This window comes from Meles meles, chromosome 10, assembly GCF_922984935.1.
Source record: "Meles meles chromosome 10, mMelMel3.1 paternal haplotype, whole genome shotgun sequence".
In the NCBI taxonomy this organism is placed as follows: Eukaryota; Metazoa; Chordata; class Mammalia; order Carnivora; family Mustelidae; genus Meles; species Meles meles.
The window spans coordinates 77553617-77572244 of record NC_060075.1 but is presented as its reverse complement, the minus strand read 5'-3'; the positions used below and the strand labels follow the sequence as shown (position 1 = coordinate 77572244).

The following is an 18628-nucleotide window of genomic DNA, read 5'->3' as shown; positions in this document are numbered from 1 at the left end:
CCTCAACACACTGCTCCCGCTCTGTGTTCACAGCCCAGGAGACCTCATCAACATCAATGGCCTCAAGTACCTCTCCCTGGGCTCCTGGCTTGAGAGGTGTCTGTGGCACTGGCAGACTTGCAGCTGTCTCGGGGAGAGGCCAGTGTGGATGTCCCTGGGGCACCTGAAACTCTGGATGTTGATAATGAACTCATTCTCTTTCTTCCAGCCACCCAGCCTCCTCCTTCTACACGTTCCGTCTCAATGAAAGACGAGCTTCCATCCAGTACCCCAAGGCGGAAAACCTAGCAGCCATCAGAGCCTGCAAATGTCCCATCCAGCGCCACCCTCCCCCTCCACTCTGTCGCTTAGCTCTGGGTTTTATTCTCCCCAACCGGCAGTCCCCCAACCGATCGTCTGGCCTCCATTAAGATCCCCGTTTTATCATCCTCCATTCAACAACAGAACAGCCCCTCCCATCTGGTGTCTGTGGCTCCCCAGAGCTTTCCTGCCTTCTTCACAGCCTCCTCATCCCCGGCCACTCCTACCCATGTGCCTTCCCTCTAGCCCTTGAAATGTTCCCAAGAGTACATGCCGCTGGACCATCACACAGCCCGCTTGCTTTGACTAAGGTGGCTGGCCTCTGTGCATGCTGGGATGCGCTTCTGGAAATCTCAAAACTCAGCTCAAACAGGACTTTCTCTGAAGCCAGCGCTCCTTCATCTGATTGACCAGCCCCCCTCTCTGTGCTTCTGCTGAACCCAGCGCACGACTCCACACAGCACTTAATGGTCTGTGGTATCATCAAAGACTGACGTATTATTAGCTTTCCCATGAGAGAAACACACCATATGAACTCATTAAATACTAGACGAATAGACAAACATGTGAGTGGCCACTGAAAATGAGGAACAGAGAAGGAAGTAGGGCAGTCTTCAAATTTCAAAAACAGAATCTTAGAACAAAAGACTGTCAATCCAAGCCCAAGAATTCGTAGTCACTTTGCAGTTGCTTCAGTATTTTTGTCAGCCAAACACGAGACTTCATTTACTGTAGGAATTTAATAAGACACTATGTGCCAAACATCAGTCTTGTTAAAAATTAAATTTATTCCTATTTGATATGTTAAGGGAAGTAATTCCATCTACATTTTTATGGTGTAAGTAATTATTGGCTTATTCTGGGTATTCTCTCAAAATATGTAGACGGGAAAATAAAATCAAGGAGAAAATATTTTCAATGTATATTGAATGTTATCCTTACTACAATGAAGAACTCACATACATAAGAAAAACACTGAGTGAAAAACCTAAACAGAGAATTGCCCAAAAAGTGAAATATAAAAAGGTAAGTGATATGAAAAATACTGACCCTCAGTAGCCATTAAGGAAACATAAACTGCGTCAATGAGACAGCATTTTCCACCATCAAGTTAGTAACCATAAGCTACAGTTTTCACTGTCGGCCAGGATATAGTTCAGATCCTTCAACCTAAGATTTCCCATGCAAGTCATCTAGCTTCAATAATAACAAATTCAGACATGGTTTATGTAATTATAACATTTTTTAAAAATACAATTAAAAACCTCAGTGCCGCAAATTAAATTTACTTATTCATTCAATAAACATTTATTAAGCATTTACTGTGTCAAGCACTGTTTGAGGTACCAGGGAAAAAGAAGCTTATTTTGAAAGAGAGAAAGAAAAGGGAGGGAAGCTGGGAGAGAGGAAAGAATATAGATATAGGCCTATCTTTATGGAGCTCGCGATTTATTGAGGGGGAGTTATAAATATTTTTTAAAAACCCAAATAACTAGAACATATATTATCATGGATGCTGAAAAGTGCTATGGAGAATAATAAAAGCACGAAATGAGGAGAGAAGGCGGAGGGTGCTATTTTCAACAGGTGCCCAGAGAAGGTCCTACTGAGAAGATGAGAACTGAGCAGAAACCAGAAGCACATGAGGGAGAAAGCCATCCAAACACCTGAGTGAAGGAAGTCCAAGCAGAGCCAAGAGGCAGCTCCTGAGAAAGGAGCTCACACAACCATACTCCACAAAGAGCAAGGAGACTGGGGAGGCTGAAGCCAAGAGAAGAACGGAGGGAGCAGTAAGAGACAGGCTTTCTTAAGCCTCACTGGGGGCTTAGTAGATACTGGACCACACTGGGTCCTGGAAGCCACCCTCAGAGCTCTGATTGGGAATGAAGCCTTCCCAGAGCTCTGAGCAGTACAGTAACACTGTTTTGGACTTGGGTTTTAGGTGATCTCACGCTCTGTTGAGATCAGACTAAAGGAGGTCTAAATGGGAAGTTATAATCAAGGCGAGAGATGACTGTGGTGTGGTCCAGAAGGTGAAAATTTCTAGAGTTAAATGTCTTGAAGCAGAGACAAGAATGTTTGTGGACAGACTGGATATAGGATGTGGGAGAAGAGGAAGTCCGTGGAGACTCCCACATTTTATAGGCCTGAGGAACGGGAAGGGAGGAGCTGTCATTAAAGGAAATGGGGAAGGGGTAAGTTTGGGGCATTGTCAGGAGATGAACTTCAGATATGTTATATATGTCAGATATGTGGGGTAACTACCCACGTGGAGACACACAGGCTGTGCTTGCTGGGAATCCAGGGAAAGCTCTGCCCCAGAAATGTCAACCTGAGAGCTGTCCACATGTAGATGGTATTTAAAACCGAGAAACTGGATGAAATCACCAAGAGTGTGAGGATGACAAAAAAGACAGGAGGGCCAAGGAGGAAGGGTTGGAAAGCCCCAGTGTAAAGAAGTCAGGGAGATGAGACAGAACCAGGAATGACTGAGAAGAATCACCGTGAAGAGAAAAGCCATGGGAGTGAGGTGTGCCAGAAGCCAAGTACTAGTTTCAGCCATGACAAAGCTATCAGGTCCAGGGCCTCCGACCAGGCAGGTAAAAAAGAGGAATGACAGCTGGATTTAGTGAAGAAGAGGTCATTGTTGACCTAGAAGAGAGCACCGTCAGTGAAATGGTGAAGTAAATGACTCATAAGCGAACAGTGGCAGACATTCAAATGATGCACTATTTTGCAATATATAATATATTAAAATATTTTATAACTATTATGGAAATATTTACAAAAAAGTGTTAGGGTCATTGGGAAATGGTTACAACAAGACAGAAAAAGACACTCTGGGCTTACTTGTAGTTTTGAAAAAAGAAATGCATAAGTAGAAAATGAGCTAAGACTTTAATTCCAGATATCTCCAAGTGGAAGAAGTAGGGCTGAATTTTTAAATACATTCTATTATTTTCTAAAATTTTCACCATGCACAATTTGCATAATTAGGAAAAATACTCCTATAAGATTCTTTCATAAGTAAACAAATTTCCTTTCCCCTTCCTAGCCCTTTTACACTTCAGTCCATCCTCTCAGAAACACTGTTCTTAGACAAGCATAATAACTACTATCTGGCATTGCATTAAAATTTACAAAGCATCTTCAAATGCATTAGATTCTCCCAGTAACTCTAACGTGGATAAGGCAGGAATTACTGTCTCCATTTTCAGACAAAGAACGATTCAAAGAAGTTGATTTGCACAAGGTCCCATAAACCAGTGGCAGAGCCCAGATGTGACTACATTCTTCGTTGATCACCTCTGATCCTATGTCTACTATAATAAGACACTTTACAGTTGGAGCAAAATATACACAACAGATTCCTTCCCATAACTAGCAAACATTGGCAAACATTTACCAAGAAGCCTGACCATACATTCTTAATATTACCATGTATTTTTTTTCTATTCCAATGTCTATTGCAGGGAGAAACACTCATTAATTTCCATGAGTGCATGCTTCTTTCTTCCCTCAGGCCTCAGGCTCCTAGAGAGGGATGACAATGTCCTCTGCATTCTGTATTATCAGCAGCATTCTGCCTAGTACCTGGTGTATGGAAGATAACAGAGAAATGCTTGCTGATACACTTCATGGTAATGGGAGGAGCTTGTGCTCCATTTGATGTGTTTATTGTAGGAGTCTCTGAGATGCCCTGCAGAAACAGCAAATCCGCTTGAGTTACAGCTGAAGGAGTGTTAACATTGAAACAAGTCCCTGGGTTTCAGGCAACTAAACTATATTCCTCACCTTATACCTAGAGCAGTGATTCTCCTACTTCAGGGTACAACACAATCCCCTGGGGAGCTGGTTTTAAGCCAGACTGCTGTGCAAAGCACAAGAACTTGCATTTCTAACAAGTTCCCAGGTAATTTTTTTTTAAGATTCTTTTTCTTTATTTGACAGAGAGAGGGAGCAAGCAAGCACAAGCAGAGAGCAGCAGAGGGAGAGGGAGAAGCGGGAAGCCTGTTGATCTTGATCCCAGGACCCGGGGATCATGACCTGAGCCGGAGCAGATTTTTAACCAACTGAGCCACCCAGGCACCTGTTCCCATGTAATGTTAACCCTGCTAGTCCTAGGATCACACTCTGAGAACCACTGACCTAGAGAAAAAAACTTTAAAAGTGAAGGCTTGAATAAGCAATAAATAGTATCCTGAACTCCAGAGCTATTAACCGAGTTGAGAGTAATTTCAATATATTCTGATCACTGGGTTTTTATTGCAGTCTTTAATCTGGCATAACTGAGAGAAGATGTCAAGTAAGATTAAATGTACTATGAAGATCAATCTCTTTTTATAATGGAAAAAGTGGAGGCCACCCACATTACTTTATTTTCAAGGCAGTGATTAGTGCAATCAGAAAAGATTATATGAAATTTAAAGAGTAGTATGTCCTACTGCTCTTTAAAGCCCCTAAGGTGTCTTAAACATAAAGATATCTAATCACTGTTTGCTGAGTAAGATGATGAAATCCTTTCCTCAATGAGCACATCATGGACTTGGGCGGGGTGGAGAAGGGAAGGGTGCTCAGAGCCTCTGGTAAAGCACATGGACCTTCACAGGACTTAGGAAATGGTGCACTTTGGACCTATGAAGCAGGAGAAGAAACTCCTTCCTGCAGATGGACACAGACCTGTGCCAGGCTTGCTGGCTGGCCGCACACATACTGGATGGGTTCCAGCTCTTACCTGTCCCCACTGCTCTGTGCCCTTCTCTAGCACACAACCCTCCCATCCTTACAGGGCAGTCCTGAGTGTGTGAAGCACTTGTAGAATGGCAAACACATGCCCGGGAGTAAACAACAGGCTATGTCTACAATCCTGGGAAAAGATGCTTTGTCTTTAGCAGTTAAAGGGTTGAGGGGTTAAAGGAGGATACAGAAATTGCTCCCCGCCAGGAGGCTTCCTTTGTTTGAGATGTTCTATCACCACCAAGCATAACCTCCATCCAACAAACTCCCACTCATCCTTAATGTCTGAGCTTAAACGCCTTTTCCTTGGGAATCCCCCCAGCCCCAGAGTACAATAGCCATATACTCCCACTGCACACAAAATTTTCCATCATACCACGGTGGCAAACGTGCTTAATGGTGGGTGGTGTTTTGATTCTGCCCCCACAAGCCTGTAAAGCTCAATGTGGGCACGGCCATATGTTTTCTTCATTGTTCTACCGCCAGTACCTGGTACTTAAGTACACAATAAAGATGGGTTTAATACTGAAATAGTACACATAGCTTAGATTCAGGGACAAGAATTATCCATGCTTTCTTCAGGGGGAAGGAAAGGGCACCAAAATTTGACTGGTGTTTTCTGACAATAAGGAATTATTATAAGATCCAAGACACTTCTGAGGAATACACTCTGATAGGCAAATGTGCCACTCTATACTATGCTCTATTTCCATCGCTTGTGCTAAAATATGACACTTCACAGAACTGTCAACTCTTAGTTTTACATTGTAAATATTGATGGTGTGAATACTTGTTCACATTTGCCTGAAACGGTTCTGAGCTTAAGAGCTTGAAATGGAAAATCACCTCCACAAGCCTCATAGGCAAGATTAATTATCGTAACTGCTTGAAAACAAAGGCTGAGTCCTAACCTCTTTCAAAACAGTGTGACTTTAGAATCTCTGACACCCTTACCCACAGCCCATGACCTTCGGAGGCTGCCTGCTGAAAGGGCATTTCTCAACTGTTGCCCTCCAAGTCTGAAACAGAAGACAGGGCCATTTGCCACTCTTCTGATATGCGTGGATTTGAAGACCCAATCTCTTACCCAATCTACAAAGGCTATTTAATAAAATTCTCCTCTTATCACTACCTCCACTGCCTCACCTCCCAGTTACTACTCAAGCCATCACCACCATTCCACAGGGACCACATGGCATTGAGTACCAGCAACCCACGGTCAGATTCAATCTTCCCTTTTTGGTCCTCATCTTACTTGAGTTTCTTTGGCCGAAGGACACTACAACCACCCCTTTTATCCTTCAAAGCCTTTTCTCACCTTCCTCGTACTCTGTACAGTCCATCTCTCTTACTCTAGCATTACTCGCATGTCTCCTTTGTGGACGCCTCCAGTTCTGCCGCAGTTAATGTTGGTAAAACCGTCTTACCCTTTATCCCCTCTGTTCTCACTCCTTGGACGATTGCATCCTATAAAGCAGTTTCAACCATGCCTTTTGTTCAAGTGATTCCCATATCAGCACAGACCAGGCCCCTGAGCAACATGGCCTGATACCCAACTCCCTACTGGTCAACTCTACTTGAAGTCAACCTCTCCAGAACCAAGCTCCTCATCTCCTCTTCAAGCCAGGATCTTTCATTTCCTCATCCTTGACATCCACTTCCCGCCAATTCCGACCTTGCACCAGCACGTCCTCTTTGCCATCTTCACTACTCCTCCTCCTTAACTGAGGTCCTCCTTTACCTGGACTACTGCAACTGCTGCTAGCAGGTCTCACCTCTTTCTGTCTCCTCTTCCACTGAGATGGATTCCACACCGTTGCCGAACTTAAGCGTATTTTGTTGCTCCTGATGTTTCCATTATCCCGTTGCTCCCCAACATCTATCAGATGAACACCAGCTTCTCAGCATACACACAGGCCCCTAGGATCAAGCTTTTCCCGCTTAACCTCATGGACTCATCTCTCACTAAGCTCTCCATGCTGTATCCCAGCTACACCCTGTTATAAGACAACAGTTTTATCTCTCTGGCCTTTCTCGAGCTGTGTTCCACACGGGAAATGTCCTCCTCGCCCACAGGCACACCTGACATTTGTCTGCTTGGCAAATTCCTTATCTTTCAGGTCCCACTCACTTCCTCTATAGGGCCTTTTCTGACCTTTCTCACTGCATGGGACCTCCCCTTTCTTCTCTCATGGCCCCAAATCGCTTCATTGCAATTGTTGACATTTCTGTCTCATCCTTACCCAATTAAATTTTATTTTTTTAATTTGTAATTTCACATCACCCAACATGTCACCTGGCACATTCAATAAATGCCTGTGGAATAAAAACTGCTGGCACAAAGGCATATTTCTCAAGATTCGGAGACTGGTAGAAAATCGTATTATGTAGGATTTCAGAGCTATGAACTAAGAATCAAACTATTTTGTGATTTAATTTTCCAAATTTAAATAATGCATACATAATCCACTTAGTTCTGTTCTTTTTACTCTCATGCACTCTATCTTCTAATACCTTACTCCACCTCTGAATCATCTGTTGGCCTTTATCATTTTTTTCCTCTGGCACTCCCATTAAGTCCTATTATTCAGTGAGTCAAAAATTCCAGTCCATTCCGTTCTTGGATAAGTCTATCCTCTCAGCCTCTGAAATCTCCTGGTAGACCTTTCCTGAACTATCAGGAACCAGGCCTACTAACTCAGCAATAATCAACTCTAACATTTACGTAGATTGTTTTTTCCTTTAATGTATACTAATCTCATCAGTTTTTATTTCTGTCCTTTTACAAGTAAAACACTGGTGCCAAGAAACCCAGAGGATGCTTATCCTTCCTAAGTTCCCCCGTGCATAAGCCTGAGAAATTAATTCTGCACTTTCTGACATCTAGTCTTCGGATTCTTTTCCCTTCAACACCACCGACCAGTCACATCCTCTTGTCCTTCCTCTCTGACACACTGACTTTACTTTTTTCCTGTCTCCCAAACTACAGCCCGTTTGTGCTTGTGCTTCTACCCTGCTGATCTGCTCACCAGCTGAACATTCTTTCCAAAAGTCCTCATTTTCTCCCCTCTTCAGCTCCATAATCCAATGACTTGACAAAGGAAGCCATACTTCATGAGTTTCACCCCAGAATCCCATTCTCTGCAAAAATCTAAGTGAAATTTTACCCATAACTCCATTGTCTTTTTGAAGGTTTTTTTCTGAACTCCAGTGATTGTAACTTGATTAGTCCCAGACCAATTTTCTGTTTCTTTTTCCTTCCCTTGCTTTCTTCTAAGGAGCAAGCAAGGAAAATTGAAGTTTACGTAATGTAATCATGTCTACTTTTATAAAAATACTGGTCGATGAGGGTGAAACTCAAACTACTGGCGGGGGGGGGGGGGTTAGAATCACAGACAGACTTTTCCATCCTTTTCAACATTGTCTCCTATTACTAAGAGGCTGGCCTTAGTTTCCAGCTGCTGACCCTCACTGCACTCTGCTCCCCAGCACATAGCTCTGTTCTGGGGTATGGCATTCACTTCCTTTTCTTTTACTCAATCATGGACAGGGATAAACAGCTAAGAGTGAACACAAAATAATTATTTTATCCACAATCTTTGTCCACAAGAGTTGGCCTACAATTCCACAGCTCCACCTCAAAGGACAACAGACCCTTACCCTCAGAGCCTGGAAAATACCTGCTCCTCTCCCTTTCCTGTTAAAAACAATGTCAGAGAGAAACAGCAATCAACTCTAGAAAACTGTCTCAGCTAGTCAGACCAGATGCCCTGGAGCGGATTCAGCCCCTGTGAGACTGCTTGGCCTCTCCTATTTCCAGAGGAGCCTCTAACTTTCAGTCAGTCATCATACAGGTGTCGTCAGTCATCAGGAAGAATATCAATGCATCCGTGCATCACCATTTCTAAAAAGACAACCAGCCACAGGCAAGCTCAATACGATCCCTCTACATGAGTCATGCATTCCCACTTTTGGGGGTCAAATTCAAAGGAGACCTCAAGGAACTGAATCAAATGCAATTTCTAAAGTCAGAGCAACAAAAGAGCTGGGATTAATTGAAGAGAGTGTTCCTGAACTTTCTCATCTTCCTCCTTCTCATGTCACTATTTCTTTGTTAGGCTGTAGGCTCTTACTCTGTTCTTCCTAGGTGTACATGCCTGGTGCGTGTGATCGTCCAAATGATCAGTCTAGTCGTAGTGACCAAAAATCATCAGTCCACTGGCCCTAAATCTCACCCTAACATTTCAAGCAGATCCTTCACTACTAGGAATTAGCTTGACAAAAACCTCAAGACGTTTCATTCCATTTCAGAAGTATGGTGTGCCCATTGAGGCTGGGGTCTGGAAGCAAAGCTTTACATTTGTCGGGTTAGAACAGTTCAATCTGAGGATGTCCAAGAAGCAGCTTTCTGTGGAAAACTGGAAGAACAGATCATTTCCAGGTGATAGGTAAAGTTGGAGAACACAGATTAAACTACTAATTACATTGATCAACTCCGAAGTTAAACACAGCTGTTTCTTGAGAGCTTCCCCTCATTTCCCCCATTGCAACACTCCCGTGCGCTCTCACACATGCCTTTGATCTGCTTCTCTCTCATTTCAGTCTGTCCTGGGACTTGTACTATGAGAGAGGAAGATAAAAATCCAAGGGTGATGGATGATATCCAGAACGCAGATAATCTATAATTCAAGCCTGGGTGAAATTCAAAAGTTACAGCATCACACACAAAGGAACAGGGTCTGGCCTTTCTTCCCAGAGGGGCTATTGGCTAACCTATTTTTGCTACAAAAATTAAAATGACCCATCACCCTGATTCCTAGCAATCTTCCTAAAAACAGTATCCACTCCCCATATCCTGCCGAACATAATCACGCAAAGTAGGTCAGAAATGTTGCTTCCTTCCCCTCACTGATTTTCATTAAGAGGTTGCACTTTCTGGAACACTAAAAGGAAAGATAAACACCCACTACAAGAACCAATGACACCCCCTGTCAATTTTTGGCACATTAAGTCCAGTTCTCCTAAAAGCGGGAGAAAATCTCATCACCCACAATTTCTTCCTTTTGGCTCTAAGTCAACAATAAGCTCGAAGTACAAAATAAACAGTGGCGATGCTTCAGCCAGATGAACACCTCCCAAAAGGACCATATTCACTCTGTCTTTTCTAATTTTCTAGATCACCAACCCACCTCTTCCCTACGTACACACTCTTTTATTCTAATTCATATCCGTATTTTGCCAGAAGGATGCCAAGTGATACCACACAGTGGCTCAGCACGTCCCCAGGGCCTTATCAGGAAGCTGAGTGCGGGCGAGTGGGAGGACGGGGTTTGCAGAGACCCCTATAGGGTCTAGGGGAAGAGAAGGCGACGGAGAAACGGGGAGGAGGGACATGGGGGTGGGGGAAGCGGGAAATCCTCCTGTGGCAACATCTGGCTCTCCAGAAGAGCTGTGAAGGGATGGGTCTCCAAATGCCACTAGCGGGGCTTCCCCAGTCTCCCCGCCACCCCACTTGCTGAAATCTCTGCCAAGGCCCAAGTCCTCAAGCCTGGCACTCTGAAGAGGGCGCCGCAAAGTCCTTCAGAGCCCTCAAAGCAGGAGCGCGAACAGAAAAGCATCCCCCAAAAGACAGCAAAGCCACACACCCTCTGTCGGCCAGCCTCCCGGGGCGGGCAACTTCGTCCCTGCAACACACGAAAGCCCCCGTCCTCCAAGGAAGGCAAAAGGCGTCGGCAGGGGGGACACCCCGGCACCCGCCTCGCCTCTCGCCTCCCGCTCCGTCCTCCCCCTCCCCCGCAAACTCCAGGTAAAGGACCAGGTGCGGCTCACCTCCAGGCAAGGAGGAAGCGGGCGGCCGGAGGAGGAGGGGGGCAGGTCCCCAGCCCAGGCCGCCCGGCAGCCGGCGAGCGCCCAGCAGCAAATCCAGGCGGGGCTCCAGGGCGGCGAGAGCCCGCAGCGGGGAGCCCCCGCCCGCCGCCCCCGGCCCCTCCCCCGCGCCGGACCCGGGGCGAGGAGCCGCATCTCGGTCCCGCTGCGGTCCGCCGGCCGGCAGGAAGGCAGCCTCCCCGGGTGCGGCGCGCTCGGCTCGCCGCTCGCTCGCCCCCTGCCCGTCCGCCCGCTGACGGCTCGGCTGCGCTCAGGGCCGGGCAGCCGGCGCCGGTGCTCCCGTCACGCCGGAGGGAGGGACCGCGGGGCGCGGGCGCGGGCGCGGGCGCGGCGCGGGGGCGGGACGCGGGGCGGGGACGCGGGAGCCCGGGCGCAGGTGGCGCGGGCTGGGGCTGCGGCCCGGCCCAGCGGGTCCAGAGGGGCTGCGCCGCCGCCGGGCCCGAGGCTCGCCGCGCGGGGGAGGACGAGAGACGCCGCGGTCCCCCGTGGTATCCCCGGTCCCCCGGGCCCGCCAGGAGGGGCGCTCCAGGCATGAAGCCAGAGTGAAACACAGGACATCAGGATATTGTTTACCCGGCGGCAGGTCTTTAAGATCTCCCTGCTTCCCGCATCACACACACTCACAGACGCGCCCTAGGGACGGCCCTTGGTGAGGATCCAAGCTAGCTAGCGTCAGAGCGAATTTTTGGGTCATCAGGATCTGCCTAAAATTGCAGGGAGGAAAGGAGAGTGAAATATCGATGCAGCTGGTGACTCAGTTTCCTCACTTCTTTAAAGCAAATAGTAACCATATCTACCCTATAGGGTTGTTAGGGGGGGTTAAGTTCATTGATGCACCATAAAGCACCTGGGGGAGTGCCTGGCAAGCAGTAGACGCGATAGGTGTTGGTAGTAGTCGTAACCACAAGTACTGCTACTATTGGTGTCATTTCATGGGGAAAACGTGTAATCTTGGGCAAGAAAGCGCTTTTGTTTCTGGAGAAAGCAGTTTTTCTATACGTACAGTGAACTGGGGTAGTCTTCATATTTTCTTTCATTGCAAATATACTGAACTGGGTAATGGGCACCAACTGGTGAACCAAATGGGCACAGTGCCTTCCTCAGTTGTGGGGATCGCAAGGGTCCCTTCTTGCTCTATAATTCTTGATGATGTAAACTCTCCTGTTGTTCAAAAGAAGTACCCAAGTTTCTGATACTTGAGTACCTGCAGAAAGGTACCTGGCAGACTCATAAATTGACCTGAATTTATCTTTGTCTCTATCTTTAATAGTTTTAAATAAACATTTCCACATGGAATGTGAAAGTTTCCCTCTCTCCCTCTCTCTCTCTCTCTCTCTCTCGTTTTGATTATTATTATAATGTATGTTTATTGTAAAAATTTGGAAAAATTCTTAGAAGTATCAGGAAGAATGTAAAAATTACTAGGGATCCCACCAATAAGACATAATACCATTAATGGTATTGGCATCTTGAAGAATTTCCTTCATGGTCTTTTAACTGCTTGTGTACTATGAAACTAGAATTGTAATTTGTAACCTGCTTCTCTTCTTCCCTTAACAACATGAATGTTTTCTCAAGTCAATGAAGTCTCTGAAAAAACAGCTTTAGTAATTGTCTAACAACATTTACACTTTGGAGATACATAATTTACTATTGGATATTGGGCACTTTTTCCTCAGGTATTTGATGTTATGAATAATTCTGGAATATTATAGTACTGGTATATAATCTGTTCACACTTCTACTTTTTACTTTTCTATGATGCTTTTCTAGAACTGAAATCATTGGGTAGCAATGTATTTTGGGGTTTTGTTTAATACTGCACAAATTCCCTCCAACAATTTTATATCAATTGTTTCCAGCTGTTTGAGTATTTATTTAACATCATTCTAGATTTAATAATACTTTAGATACTTACCATTTTGGCAAATGGTAAAATTAGCATTTTAGCAAAATGCTAATAAGATAGCATTTCTAAATATATTTTTACAATTTGTGACATTGAATAATTTTTCATTACATATGATTATATATGTTTATATATGATATATATATATAATTATGATTATATATTTCCTTCTCTTGTCAGTGTGTGTGAATTTTCCACTGACACTTTGGCTATTTTCCTATTCAAGCTCCATCTTTTTCTATTCCTTTGTAAGCAATCTTCTAAGTTTTCTGTACTATACATTGTTTACCATATCTGTCACAAATATATTTCTGAGTTTGTAGTCTTTTAATTTTGTTTCAGGAGGCCTTTTTTGCAAAAGATTGTCATTTTTATGTACCCAAATATAAAATTTCCTTTTGTGATTTCTTCCTTTGTTTTATCCTTAGAGGTACCTGTGCATCTATAGATCCTATAAATACCTATAATTTCTTATTTAGTCATTATTTTCTTTTTTCTTTTTTTTTAAAGATTTTATTTATTTATTTGACAGATAGAGATCACAAGTAGGCAGAGAGGCAGGCAGAGAGAGAGAGAGGAGGAAGCAGGCTCCCTGCTGAGCAGAGAGCCTGACGTGGGGCTCGATCTGAGGACCCTGGGATCATGACCTGAGCTGAAGGCAGAGGCTTTAACCCACTGAGCCACCCAGGCGCCCCCATTATTTTCTTTTTGTATATTTTTATTCCTTAATGCATCCAAAATGTATGAGTCAGATTATATTTTTTCATCTGAGCAAGACTTAACAACATGGCTAATGGATACTTTCTTGCCTTGTAAAAATAAGGATTGTCCTACACAATGCACATAAATTAAATGACAATTACAGATTTCCTCCTGTCATTGTCAATAAATAACTCTTTCACTAACAACAAAGTCACAGAAAGAAAAATTCAAAAGAAATTTTAAAAATAATACCATTTATGGGACACCAAGGTGGCTCAGGACACCTAGGACAGTTCAGGGTCCTACTTTTGATTTTGGGTCAGGTCATTATCTCAGACCTCTTAGATGGAGCCCCACTTTGGGGCTCACCTACTCAGCACGAAGCCGGCTTGAGATTCTCTCTCTCTTCTCCTTACCCTGCTTGACTGTGCACTCTCTCTTTCTGTCTCTCTCAAATAAATAAATAAATAAATTAATAAATAAATAAATAAAACCTTTTTAAGAAATAAAATAAATAATACCATTTATTATTGGACCTAAAAGAAGAAAACACTGAGAAATAAACTTAACCAACAGAGTGAAAGACCTGTACTCTGAAAACTTAAAACACTGATGAGGGAAATTGAAAATGACACAAACAAATGGAAAGATAACCCATGCTCATGGATTGGAAGAATTAATGTTGTCAAAATGTCCATATACACAAAGTAATCTACTGATTCAATGCAATACCTATCAAAATACCATCAGCATTTTTCACATAAATGGAACAAATAACATTAAAAATTTATATGTAATCACAGAAGACCTCAAATAGCCAAAGCAATTCTGAGGAAGAAGAACAAAAAGTGGAGGTATCACAATTTCAGATCTCAAGATACACTATAAAGCTGTAGTAGTCAAAACAGTATGGTGACTGGCAGAAAAACAGACACAAAGATCAATGGATCAGAATAGAGATCTTAGAAGTAAATCCACATTTATGTAGCCAGTTAATCTAAGACAAAGGAGGCAAGAATATACAATGGGGAAAAGTGTCTTTTCAATATATGATGCTGGGAAAAGTGGACAGCTACATGCAAAAGAATGAAACTGAACTACTCTCTAACACCATTTACAAAAATAAACTCCCAACTGGATTAAAGACCTAAATGTGGGATCTGAAACCATAAAAGTCCTATAAGAGACCATAAGCAGTAGCTTCTCTGATATTAGCCATAGCAACATTTTTCTAGATACCTCTCCTAAGACAAGGAAACAAAAGCAAACATAAACTTTTACACAGCACCGTAAATTGAAAGCTTTTGCATAGCAAAGAAAACCAGTAAGAAAGCAAAAGGATAACCTACTGAATGGCAGAAGATATTTGCAAACAATACATCTGATAAGGGGTTAACACCCAAATACAATAAGAACTTCTACAACTCACACCAAAACAAACAAACAACCCAATTAAAAAATGGGCAGAAACCCTGAGTAGACATTTTTCCATAGAAGACATACAGATGGCCAACAGACAAATGAAAACATGCTCAACATCACTCATCAGGAGGGAAATGCAAATCAAAATCACAATGAGATATCACCTCACACCTGTTAGACTGGCTGAAATCAAGAAGACAAGAAACAAAAGCATTGATCAGGATGTAGAGAAAACACTTGTGCATTATTGATGGGAATGTAAATTGGTACAACCACTATGGGAAACAGTATAGAGGTTCCTCAAAAAATTAAACATAGAACTACTATCTTATCCAGTAATTCCACTACTGGGTATTCACCCAAAAAATATAAAAACACAAATTTGAAAAGATATATGCACCCTTATGTTTATTGCAGCATTATTTACAATGGCCAAGACATGGATTTAACCTAGGTGTCCATTAGTAGACAAATAAATTTTAAAAAAAGAGATGTGGTATATATATTATTTTTTCCACATCCTTTTTTTTAATCTCTTTATAATATTATAGGATATTACATAGCCATAAAAATGATGATATCATGCCATTTGAGACAACATAGATGGACCTAGGGAAGATTATGCTACATAAAATAAGTCAGACTGAGAAAGACAAACACCATATGATTCCACTCATAAATGGAATCTTTAAAAAAAAAGGGGGGGGCACCTGGGTGGCTCAGTCCATTAAGTGTCTGCCTTCAGCTCAGGTCATGATCCCAGGGTCCTGGGATCCAGCCCTGCATCAGGATCCCTGATCAGCAGGGAGCCAGCTTCTCTCTCTCCCTCTGCCTGCGTTCTCCCTGCTTGTGCTCTCTCTGTGTCAAATAAATAAATAAAATCTTAAAAAATAAATAAAAATAAATTTTATAAAAAATGAATAAACAAACCAAGAGCAGAAGCAGAAGTATAAATAACACAAAACAAACTCATGGTTGCCAGAAGGGAGGTGGTGGGAGGTTGGACAAATGGGAGAGGGGGAGAAGGGGATACAGGCCTTTGATTATGGAATAAGTAAGTCACAGGAATAAAAAGCAGAACATAAGGAATACAGTTGATGATATTGTATGAGCGATGTAATTGGACAGATGGTAGCTACAGTGGTGGTGAGCATAGCATAATGTGTAAACTTGTCACATCACTAGGTTGTACACCTGAAACTAATGTAACATGGTAGGTCAACTATACTCACAAATATTAATAATCATCATTTTCTCATAGCAGTTTTACTTTTAGAAAAGATCTTGGCCTTAGGTGATTAAAAGCAGCACACAGACTAACAGAGAAAGGAAATTTCCAAGAAAACTCTGGTTCCCTTGCATCTTTCTGGAATCTAATATCAGATTATTCAAATGGTTTGTGATTATCTGGTCAATAACTTTACTTTTAAAACCTGGTTTAAAAAAAAACACTTTAATATAAAATTCTTAATGAAATTTGGGGTGGGGGTGAGGTTCAACCATGAAGGCTTAAATAACTTAAAGTCACTAGACAGTCATCAATTTTCCACTTTTATTTATGCAGTACGTACCTGAAAATTGAACCAAACTTTGCTAATCAACAAAAGTCATTGCTATACCCAAATGATGCTAAACACATAGATTTTTTAAAATTTTCTTTTTTAACTTAAAGCAGATGGTGGTATAACAACCCTAAATTTCAGAGATTGTCTAAGTACACAAAGGTTAGAAAAAAAAAATCTAAATGAACTCAAGTAACAAATTTTCTAGAAATCCATTTTAAACAGTCAATGAAAAAATAAACAAATTTTCTGTATCTAAATAGCAAAGTGATCATAGTTTTGGCAAATGTATGTTCTGCACTATACACTCAGGAGAAGAGGTTCTTTGGAAATCAATCTGACAATAGACATTAAGTGTCTTTAATGTATTTGTGCCTTAATGCAGTAATTTTTACGTTCATGACTCTATTTAAGGAACTAATAAGGAAGGAGCACAAAGTTCTGTATAAGAATAGTCACTATTGTCAAATACAATTAAAAAGGAAATTAAATAGCCCACATGTCTTCAATAGAGGAATGATTATATGAATTATTCTACTTCACAAGGTAGAATTACATAGACACTGAAAATTATGTTTCCCAAAGAATACTAAATGAGTCAAGGAAATGTTATCCTATAATGTTAACATAAAAAAGCAAAAAGAAACTTTCATAAACAATGTATTCCCAAGTACAGCGTGTAGGTAGGGCAGGAGACAGTGTCTAAGTGTGATTTTATAGAAGGAGTATGAATAGAAATAAGTATGTTGGCAGTGATAATCTTTTAACATTGGCATACAGATATTTTTCTTTTATTTTTACAGATTTGTTTTCAATTTTTTCATAATAAACATGCATTATTTTCATAATCAATCAGGCATTCTGATTCTCAGGATCATCTGCTTAGGTTAGTTTTATTACCCTCAGTATTTTTCTTTACTTTTGAAATACTTAAAAATTTAAATTTTTACATTGAACATAATCTTTTACTAGTTTTTAAAACTCCATATTAAAAAGACTAAAAGGGGATGCCTAGGTGGCTCAGTCGGTTAAGCACTTGCCTTCTGCTCAGGTCAGATTCCAAAGTCCTGAGATCCAACCCCACATCGGGCTCCTTGCTCAGCTGGGAGCCTACTTTTCCCTCTGCTTGCCACTCCCCCTGCTTGTGTACTCTTTCTTTCTTTCTCTGACAAATAGATAAATAAAATCTTTAAAAATATATAAATAAATAAGAATAAATAGACTGAAAGGGATAGACCAAATTATTCACAATCGAAAATATATATTGGTTCAGGTTTAAAAGAAGAAACCTGAGGTATATTAAAAAGGAGTGTGATTCTTAAGCTATTGTTCTACCATAGCCTATATTTTATATATCAAATTTTATCAATTTATATATCAATATTTTAAATAACTAGTAGGGGAGGAAGAAGGGGGATTGGGAAGGATAAATGGAAAGGATTTGAAACGGAACAAAAAAATTATTCAAAACATGGGAAATAGGTCATATGAGGAAAGTCTAAATTAGGGTGTCTTGATTTATTGTCTCCCAGAAAGACTTTTACCACTGGTACATATGTCCCTTGCTCTCCATTTCCTTCAAGGATCAAAACAAAACTATTTTTAGTAAAAGGAGGAAATTTTTTCACTTGCAGTTGAACCTTCTGTGAGAGGTTGTAGAGATATTAAAAAGAAAGATTATGAAGTCAGACAAACCTGCATTTAAAATCAAAACTCCACTGTTTGCTGGCTGCTCCCTACACGCCAGCCACACCGGCATCCTTGCAGTTCCTTCAACCTCCTGGATGTGCTTCTACCTTAGGGCCTTTGTATTTGTTGTTCCCTCAGCCCAGAATGTTCCTTCTTCTTGAGGTCCTCACTCAAATGTCATCTTCCCAGTAAAGACCTCTCTGGCCACCATTTGTAACATCTTTGACATTCCCTATGCCCCTTCCCTGCTTTACTTGTCTCCCCAGCAGTATCATCATCTTGCATGTCGCCTACTTTACTTACTATTTCTCCTCACTAAAATGGAAGTTCCAGGAAAATGGGTTTTGCTTTTGCTTTTATTTTTTTTAAGATTTTATTTATTTATTTGAGAGACAGAAAGAGGGAGCACGAGTGGGAGGAG

The 18628-nt window shown here is 41.9% G+C and overlaps 1 protein-coding gene across 2 annotated transcripts in view; it reads right to left on the bottom strand.

The window, feature by feature from the left end:
• Positions 1-11017, bottom strand: part of ELAPOR2 (endosome-lysosome associated apoptosis and autophagy regulator family member 2) — a 214682-nt gene extending 203665 nt beyond the window's left edge. For both annotated transcript variants that reach the window (XR_006820540.1, XM_046021104.1), the window contains exon 1: positions 10867-11017. The gene's annotated coding sequence lies outside the window, so the exon portion shown is untranslated. The remainder of the gene's footprint in view (positions 1-10866) is intronic.
• Positions 11018-18628: the final 7611 nt, after the last annotated feature.